Genomic DNA, 9,995 nt, shown 5'->3' on the forward strand with positions numbered 1-9,995 from the left:
ATCAAAATGTTTCATATCTTGCTGTGGATCTTGGACACTTCTAAATAAAATAAACTCTATTCTTGATAGAAACCCAAATGATATCACATTTGCTGTTTAGATTAGACCTGAGTAGAAATGTTTGATCTACACAACAAGCTATCGTGTGTGGCAGAAAGCTAACCCTACACATCACCCGGAATGCGCTGTCCACACTGTGAATCATGGTGGAGGCAGCATCATGATCTGGGGTTGTCTATCTGCAGCAGGAACAGGAAAGCAAGACAGAGTTGATGGTAAGACAACTGGAGCTTAATACAGGGAAATACAGAAAGACATGAGAAATACCACTTTCCTGGCCACCAACAGTACTACTTAATAGTTTAAGTCCAGACCTAAATCTGACTGTGAAGTGACAATATTTGAAAGTTAATGTAAAAACAAACAATCAGAGGGCGGGGGGAAAGAAAAATGGGAAGGAGAAAAGGAGAAATCAGTAGACGCATAAAGCTGGTAAAATTGGTGTGAACGACTGTTCTGCAAAATACTGACTCTGAAAGGCTGAACATGCTCCCATGGTTTTTTATCTGTCAAAAATGTTGATATCCACAGTATATTTATCCTTTAACTTGACAAGTCTGCATCAGTTTTGTGTTAAACTGTCACATATAATCTCAGTAAAACACATTAAAGTTTGTGGTTGCAACATGAGAAAACGCTGAAATGTTTATTGATTGTGAATGCCTTTGCAGGGCACTGTATAAAATATCAGTAGGAAAAAGATATTCCCCCAGTGCACAAAACTAAGTCACAAACTTCATTGCCCCGCAGTGGCAGGAGCCTGGTGTCCTTTTTCAATCTGATGTGTGCACTTACAGCAGAGCCGTCCTGAATCCAAACCATCCAGTCTACTCTTCCTATGGTTTCACCACATCAGACACAAATAATAAGGTATCCTGTTACCCGGCTGACGTCTTATCAAGCCTCATATCTGTACCGCGGCCAGGTCTCTTTTAGAGAAACTATCATGTGTCCGAATGGATGTTTGCTGCTGCAGCCATCCGTCACAGACGTCCGAACCCAAAGGGGGGCACGGCAGCACCTGCTGGGGTCTCCGGATAAAAATGAGCTTGCAGATCTCGTTGTTTGTCTTGCTATTTTTTTTTTTTCCTCGCAAAGTCTCCGTCCTAAATTTACAGTTCAAGATTGATTATTAGCTTTTAAAAAAGGACTTGGAAAAAGAGAACACATGAAGTGCCACAGGGCCAAATCTGGGGAGATCTTCAAATCCGATTTAGACACAGAGAATCCCCTGGTAATTAAGCTCGTTTCTGGAGCTTTCCGGTCCTACGGGATGTTTGTTAAATTGCAGAGATGTCAAACGCGGTCCACATCTGGACCGTTTCCTTTTTCTGCTGATTTAGCGCACAACACACGACGACCTTCTCCACGTGTAAAGAAACCCCGGCAGCAAATTGGGAAATCAAAAACAGCAAAATCCCCATTTTAAGAGGGGATTTATCTGCTGATTCTGACACAGGTCCTCTGTTGGGAAAGCAATTAGGACCCAAATGGGACATCAGCTGAAACACACGCATCTGCGCATAGATGGGAGCACGGAGCCCAGAGACGGCAGACTCATTCACATTTCATTAATTCTACTCTCACGCAGTTCAAAGTCATTCACAGACCCCATTATTCACGGGGAGAAAAAAACGCACACAGGAGAAGCCCAGTGATGAATGTAGTTTGGAGGAGATGAAACGACTTCGCAGCTTCACCCTTTGTCCCAGAATAGAAGATCACCGAACACTTTCTGAAGTTGTTAATATCTACATTGAGTCAGACGCTATGGAAGATTTAGGGAACTGATTATAGCACATAAGCAGACAAATCAACAAATTCTCTCATCCTTCATATGATGCTGATCACCAATGAGAGTTAGCTGAGCCGGAGCGTCTCTGAGTGAATTAACCAACATTTCTCCTGTATGTCTTGATAAAAATAAAAAATAAAAAGTTAAATCCAGTGAAATAGCTGCTATATTAGCATTATTTGAGCAGGCTGTTTCTTAAACTGTGCTGATGTAGCAGAGGGAATATTGGATTCATTCAAGAAGAAACGTCCGGATTTGTAATCCTCCTCTGAGTAGCAACTCACTTTTGCAAAATCTGATCTACTGCTGCTGTTAAATCCTCCAAAAACATTTCCTTCGCTCTATTTCAGCCACTCTGGTTGATTCTCTCCGCAGACTGTCGGGTTGTTGAGAGATTTACTTCTTCTTCCTCATCCTCACAGATGGTCTCTCAGTGTCTTGTATCCTACTGTTTGGATCTGATTGCAGATCTGATGGTAGGAAAAGCGACTGCAAACTGCTCAGGCCCTGAAGCTGCAAAACAGCTCAGAATCAAACCATTTTCACATAATCTTCTCCCGAAACACTCGGGTCAAGACCGAAGACGTCTGTAGAGTGGAAAGACAACATGAGCTTGAATGAGATTCACACATTATGGTGCGCTCGCGTAAATATACCAACGTTTTACCAAAGACATTTACACATAAACGAGTCTGAGTAGTTTTGTTTTAATCAGAAGAGCACACATTTTACCAGTTGCTGCTAAAATAATATAAAGATATCCATTACTGCAATCATAATTTTGTTATCTGAAACATTTATTTATTGTTATTTTGATTGTGTGTATTGAGTAGACACTGTAGTAGTGACTCAATACGGTTGAGCTGCAGTCGATTTTGAATTATTCACTTGATTCATACCTTTTGTGAAGATTATTATACCTTTTTGCCATTCCTCTCAATATAGAGCCACTCAAAAATATTAATATTAGATAATATTAGTCAGGCTATCTGTAGGCGTAGCTAACCTGTTGTCGGCTGCTTAACACTCGCAGATAGACAACTGTGTTTCAAAACACTATTACTGCACCACTAGATGGTTTCCCTTAGTTTCAACACATGACTGCTTTTTGCATCCATAAATACTTCAAAAAGTAGCTGAGTTCATCTTCCCAGTGTAGGACACTTCTTCCAGCCAGTTGCCAAGCAGTGCACAGCTGGGAAGGAGTTGGTCTGCAAACGCTTCATCCAGCCCCTTTTTTGTTATTAAAAGGACTTTAAACTGCAGGGAAATTACAACAGAGCAACTCAGCAGTTGTGAAGCTATAACTTTTTAATATTTTGATATAGCTTTGTTTTGATAATCAGCACATGACTGCTCTGTTTTATCTATATTTATTCACAATCTAATTTATTTGGGTTACCAAAGTCATATCCTTTGAATGGTTAACCTCACACTGCAGGCCAAATCTTAAAAAAAAATCTCTTTTATGGATCACGTCTGCCTCAGCAAACGCCCAACAGAATAGAGTATGACGTCACCTCCATAACAGCGGACAGTAGCTGTAAACCAATACTGTGTAGGATTTGTTGGAGCCCAGATTCGGGAATGACATCACACCTGAGTTCAGAGCATTCTAGTAGAAACCAGAAGGATTTGCTATTTGTTGTGATGCTAAACAAATATTAGCATTTCAAGCCACTAAGCGTGCACGTTTCTACGTTATGCTTTCAGATATCAAAGGAACATATTCGCCAGTAGAAGAAATCCCTCGGGTTTTTTTTTTTGGTTTTTTTTGAGGAACAAACTATTAGACGTGCAAATGAATTATGTTTACCTTCGTCTTTCACAACTCTGTCATCATATCAGGTGTTGAACCTGGGGTTGTTCAACTGATTTTCACAATTGAAATCTCCAATCTCCACTTTAGGGGAAGTTTATGTAGCGTATCTAACTGAAAACAAAAAACGCCTGACTTCCAAAGACAATGCTTCGACATTATTTTAAATCTGATTAACAAAAGTGGAAAATAAAGGAGGACTAATAATAAAGCCTTGGAGGACTCCTCTAAGAATCTTCAAATAGCTAGACGTACAGTTTACCTAGCTGCAAAAACACACTGTGTTCTTGTGGATTATATATGCTTTTATCAGAGTATCTCTGCCTATTCGATGCCTTTATGTAACTTTGTTATTTAGTGAGAGCAGGATGGATTTATGCCATAAAAACAATGTATGTGTCATGTGTTGAGAAGCTAAACCTAACCGAAACAGCAGTGTTACACATTTATTATGAGCGTGTGTATTTTTCTTAAGAGGTTTCAGTGACCTCAATTAACAGAACACAGTTTAAGGTTATTTACTTATTAGTGCATTTCAGCACTTATTCTGCAGATATTTAATAGCAGTTTTGAGTTTGGCTTTACAGCAATTGTGAAATGAAAGGGCAACACATGATGTAGACTTAAAAGTTGGAACCACAAGTTTCAGAAGTGACTGAGCGAGAAGCCTCAGGATGTGCGTCATTTGTAATGTAGCAGACATTTCAGCATGTCTGCATCACCGTTCTCACTCCCACCCCACCACTACACGCACTCACACACATCTACAGGTTGGTTATGGCACTTCACTGATCATTTTACGTCAACACTCAACACATGGGACAATTTTTTTATTTTTTTTTTGCGTGCGCTCAGACAATTTGTCTGCAGACAGCTGGTGTGAATAAAATTTTAAATTTGTTCCGAGAATTGGCACGACAGCAGCAACACACAGGGGAGAGACGCGCACAGCTGCTGTTTGAGGCTTCTCTCAGCGCGGCTGGGATTGTGTGTGTGTGTGTGCGTGCGTGCGTGTGTGTGTGAACATGGGGTCGAGACTCAGCGGCGCTTGAATACGCGTGCACAGAAATATCGCTGTTGTGGCTTGTTAGGTAACACACTCATCAGAGAGAGGACAGCTGAGTGTGTGTGTGTGTGTGTGTGTGTGTGATACAGTTGCATCAGTTCCAGCTCTTCAGCGAGGTGTAGAAATGTCTGTTTAAAGGCCTGACTGGAACAGGGATCAGAGCCGCTATGTCCTTTAGGGAGCCAGCAGTTGGTAAACTTACCATCACTCTGCCTTTAGATCCAAGCAGTATATCTTTTGGGTGTCAGGTTTATGTCCAAAAAAAAAAGAAGCTATTTTACAGTCTTTTTTTTTTTTTTTTAGAGGATGCATTATTAACTACAAAGGCTTTTAAAACGGTTTAATTTCCCCTGGTATAGTTATTGGATAATTTCCTCTCTGGCTGTGCTGAGTCTCAGGTTGGCAGAAAATCTGAAAACAGCAGGAAACATCTATCCTGGCTCTGTCCAAAGGTCACAGAATCAGCGTACCAGGGATGTTTTTTTTTTTTTTTTTTAATCAACACATGCCACATGAATTGTTAAATCAATAAGAAAGAACAGGGGTGACTTTTTCCCTTAGCCTCCTCTGCTGCCTGCCTCGCTTGTTAGCATGTGTGTTGACATGGTTTGCTGTGGATTATGCTAAGCAGTCTGAGGTAGTGGGCATCTGATGCAGCGTTTCGAACCAAACCATAACACTGAGTTCTGGGGCGGTTCTCGCTTACATGGTGCCCTTCAGCGAGCCCTCCAACAAAATTAAACAAGGTTCTGAGGAAGGATTGTATGCAGGGTTTTAGCCACATCTTATACTTCTCAGCAGCAAGGAGGGAACTCCCCACTTAATGTAGATGCATAGAGGCAGTAAAGTGGTTTAATGGCACAATTGCAGCAGCCACATAAGAAATATCACCGACTGAACTTTAAAAGCCGTTTCCCCAAATTTAAAATGTCTTATTTTGCCCAGATTCCAGACATAAGCAGCTTGTTTGTTGTTATTTACAATTACAACCCGGCATGGGAGTATCTGACCACATAATTTTAACCATCCAGACATAGATATGCGCTTTGATCACTGTGGTGTGTACAAGAGATCAAGTGGCAGCTCAGAAAGTGCGGTTTATAAATATTAATAGAGCGCTCATGAATATTCAGAGGGCGGACTGTTGAATATTTAAACCGTGATGGAGCGAGTGGCCGAGTGACTAGACAGTCACAGACAAGGACCAGATAAATAGGCCTCCCTCCTCTTCCTCTGCTTCTTCCCGTCAGCAACAGCACAGCCCCCTTCTTTAAAACTACATTAATTCAAATTAGGAATACACAACGTCACCGTTTCATTTTCAAGTGGAGAAGGGCGAAATTAATGTTTGCGATGCACGCCAAGTCTCCATTTTTGACGAGCCGAGCAAAATCTTCTGGATAGATTACAGCCACTGACCATCAGCACGTACAGGGATCAATATTTATAAAATAAATAGTTAGCAGGGTGGAAGGAGAAGGTCAAAGTCTCCACAGATTAATGTCAGAGAGGTGCAGCAAAAAGTGGCAACTTGGGTGAATAAGCCCCATAACTCTACCTCCATGCCGATGGATTATTTGGGGGAGGGTAAGTCCTACTATCACAAATGTAAACCTGTGGAGTTTGCATCTTTACCGCAGCGGCTTTGCTTTTGATGAAACTTGACCGTTGTGGACCGGTGTAAAATAAAAGGACAAACACGTGAAACAGAACTCATGCTGATTTTTAAATACGATGGAGGGTCCGTTATGCTGTGGGCTCCCTTCTCAGGTTCGACACGTAGGGCTTAGGGAAGTCTTTTAAAATCTCAAAACACTTTAAATAAAAGCCGCTTCCCACTCGCCCCCCCGCCCCCCACCCCTCAGGATCGGACTTACTCTGAAAAGGATTGTTAGGAACAGAAGTACAGCTGCCTCTACAGTTATTTAGATCCATTGTAAAGATGTGGTCAAAAACCACTAACTAAACGGTTGCTATGGAGACCTGAAGGTTCAGAGATGCCATTCATTGCTCAAGTTCTCAAACAGTGAGCTTTGCTGATTAGTTTTACTTCTTTTTCTTCCTCACTGTGATTGGTTGCACAATAAAATCCAGCCTTATTTAACAAAGTTCTACGATTTCTTGTAAATATTTCTTGTTTTATAGAGATGAACACACATCTGACTCATTTGCATGGTATGAACTCTTGTCTTTCCCACTTAGAAAAGTGAATATGCACTGCTTTTTTTTTTTTTTATCCAATAATTTTTTCCTAATACCCTTTCCTGAACGCATCTATCCAAGTCATGTAATCCTATCTCTCAGTTATTATGTAAAACACTGCGAGGATAATTCAAAAACTTTAGAAATTTAGCATCAGCAATCCGTTTCTACAAGAGGTGTAAACAAAAAGCTAATCATGAATTGAGTCAATTATATGCTACTTTCTCCATGTTCACTTTAAATCCTCAATAACTGACAGTCTGCATGAGGAAAACATTTTTTCCTCTTGAATTATTTTTACTCTTCGTCGTTCACAGAGGCAGCAATCTCGATCAGAGGTTCCTAAACATCTGCATGACCGAAGTGCATATTTTTCAAAATAAATCAACTCATGCAAATTGTAGAAAAGTCAAGAAAGATCCCCAGAAAAAGGTTCACTCTTAAAATAGCACGTTTCCTACATTGAGAACCTTTTCTGCATCACAACAGGGTTCACATTAGCAGCCACTGTTTTCATTGGCGGGCTGAAGGCATATGTCACTGATGTTCTGCTTCATAAACACAGATCTGAGTGACGATTTAAATGTGAAGACACATGAATTATTAATAACTTTTCTTTATTTATTTTTTTTTAATCGCAGGATGAAGGGGTTTTCAAGAAGGACGACCGTCGGCCTCGTTTCAGGAGGTTTCGTACGCGTCGAACCCCGAGTCGCACCTTTTACGGGAGGTGTAAGTGAAACCAACATCAAATCCGCTTTAACACCTGGGGGCAAGTGGGCGATGAATCTAGACGCAGTGCGTCAGCAGGTCGAATTACAAAACTATGAGCACGGTGAGGAATAATATGGGTTCAAAACGTGGGCTGGGCTGAAAACGCGCACTCGGATTGTGCTGGTGGAGAGCTAAAAACACTGTCAGGAGGGGTGCGAGAGAGAGGAAGCACGAGGACTGGTCTTATTTTCTGATCAATGGCGGTGAGTCACCGTGGATCCACTTCGGGTACAGGAGAATGATCCAAGAGGTCCTGTGCCCCGAGGACAGGACCGAAACTTGGGGAGACGTGGGCACCGACAGGCTCGTATAGACACTTTCTGGGGAGAGTGTAAGAGGCCGTGTGTGAGGGTGAGGGAGGTGCACCTGTTAAGTGATAGACCTCAGCAGCAGCAGCACGATGGCTGTGTGGGTTTGTGGTCTATAACGGATGTTTGACAGGCTGATGAGCTCTGGCGCTCGCACACTGCTTCCTCCACACGTTCTCCCTCCTCTGCCTGTCTTCTCATCTCTTCAGGCGGTGGGCGAACGCTCTCTCCCTGCCTCCCTCCCTCCTTCTCTCTCACATCCTAAACACACTGTCTTCCCAGTTCCACTATTTTTTTCCCCTTCCTGCTCCTCCAAATCCATCTCTGCATGTTGTTTTGGCTGATTATGAGTTTGACAGGCCTTCAGAGAAGCGGCGAGGGAGGGGAATCAAACAATCTCTTCAATTAGACAGCCCACACAAACGCACGTCTGAACTCTACACCGTCTTCATCAGCTGTCGCAGTTTTCATCTTTCAGTCTCAGACACCTTTGTTCCAGAGCTGAAAACACACTGTTCACAACAAAGGCGAGAGAAAACCATTTAGCTTTGAAGAACAGGAAGCCACGGCGAGCTTTTAAGGTTTATTTGCATTGAGGAGAGGGACTCTCCCTGCTTTCTATGTTTTAATTGACCGGTTTCCCTGAAATTTGCCAAATCGCCACGGTGGTACCTGAAGCAAGGGCATTTCTAAATAATTACGAGTTTAAATATCGCATTTAAATTGGTGTTGCTGTGTTAAAGAAGAGGGCGACGGAAAGTCGCTCTGCATTAATTACACCTACTTGTTTGGAAAACTGAAAAAATAAATTCAGTCCGAATTGTGATGTCAAGACTGATATGAAGCAAAATTATTCATATCCTCCCATTTTTTCCACACACACTTGAGTGTGTTTTGTGGAGATATTATGTGATAGACCAGCGGTGATCAATTCCAGGCCTCGAGACACTGTGACTTTTACACACCTGAATCAAATGGCTGATTCAGGTGAGTATGCAGTCATCTTCTCCAGAGTCCTGCTAATGACCTCATTGTTTGACTCCACTTCCAGTGTTAAGTGTTCTTTACCAACTTAAAGTTTATTGGTTTTTGAGAGGGTGAATTTGCATTGTTCTGCTATTATCAATATATTACTTGGAAATGGTTGAGACCTTATCCTACAAACTACTTCTCGGTGCGTCACTCCTAAGAACGGTCGTAAGCGGCGTAGTGGAGAGACATTGTGATGATGCGCTGAAGGCGGAGTGCTGGAAAGAGCAGGACCTTCTTAAAGAGACATATATAGACAGAGGCCCAATTTCAAGTTGTTGAATTGAAAAGTCAAATTTCTTTTGAAGTGGAAGCATTATGAGTTTTCCAGGCACATAGTGCCATTTTATTGCAAAATTAAGTAACGGTGTCACCTTTGGTTGTTATGAAAATGTATGTATCCAATACATACTTAACAGACGTCTTAAAATTGGGCCTCTGTCTCTTTAAAGACTCCTGATCTTTCTGAAACTCTGCGTTCAGGAGGTCATCACAACGTCGCTCTTCTATTAAACCTTGAGCAACGTTTTACCAGCGTCACCCAGAAAAGTAGCTTGTATATTGGGCAGCGCAGTCCTACCAGGTGTTTGCTAATTGCTGCTGGCTAGTCAGAAGGAGTTGAGTTGGGGAGCAGCTGCAGTTTTCCAAGTAGCTCTGTGCCTTGAAGGCGGCGCTCGGTCCACCCAGCCGTTTCGCGCAGCTGAACGGTTGTCATGGAGATTACAGGATTTCTAAAACATGCATGAAAAAACATCGAGGCAACACTCCAGGTGTGTTTTTGATGAGGGAATAACATTAAAACATGATGTAACGCTCAAAAGAGTGAATTTTATACAATATTGATTCTTTAAGTACGATTATGAATGAGATGCTAACCAACATTTTGATGTGTAACGACGGCATTTGGAAAAATGTGACCTTTCACTTGTTGATTTTATGCAA

General features: G+C 41.8%; 1 long non-coding RNA gene across 1 annotated transcript; it reads right to left on the bottom strand.

The window, feature by feature from the left end:
• Window positions 1–545: 545 nt before the first annotated feature.
• Window positions 546–9,667, bottom strand: LOC107835769 (uncharacterized). Its single transcript, XR_001661590.1, has 2 exons — window positions 9,634–9,667; window positions 546–2,442 (listed from the first exon to the last, which is right to left on the bottom strand). It is a non-coding gene; the product is annotated as an uncharacterized LOC107835769 (long non-coding RNA).
• Between the last annotated feature and the right edge of the window lie 328 nt (window positions 9,668–9,995).

The sequence above is a fragment of the Poecilia formosa genome, unplaced genomic scaffold (assembly GCF_000485575.1).
Source record: "Poecilia formosa unplaced genomic scaffold, Poecilia_formosa-5.1.2 Scaffold21, whole genome shotgun sequence".
NCBI classification, from domain to species: Eukaryota; Metazoa; Chordata; class Actinopteri; order Cyprinodontiformes; family Poeciliidae; genus Poecilia; species Poecilia formosa.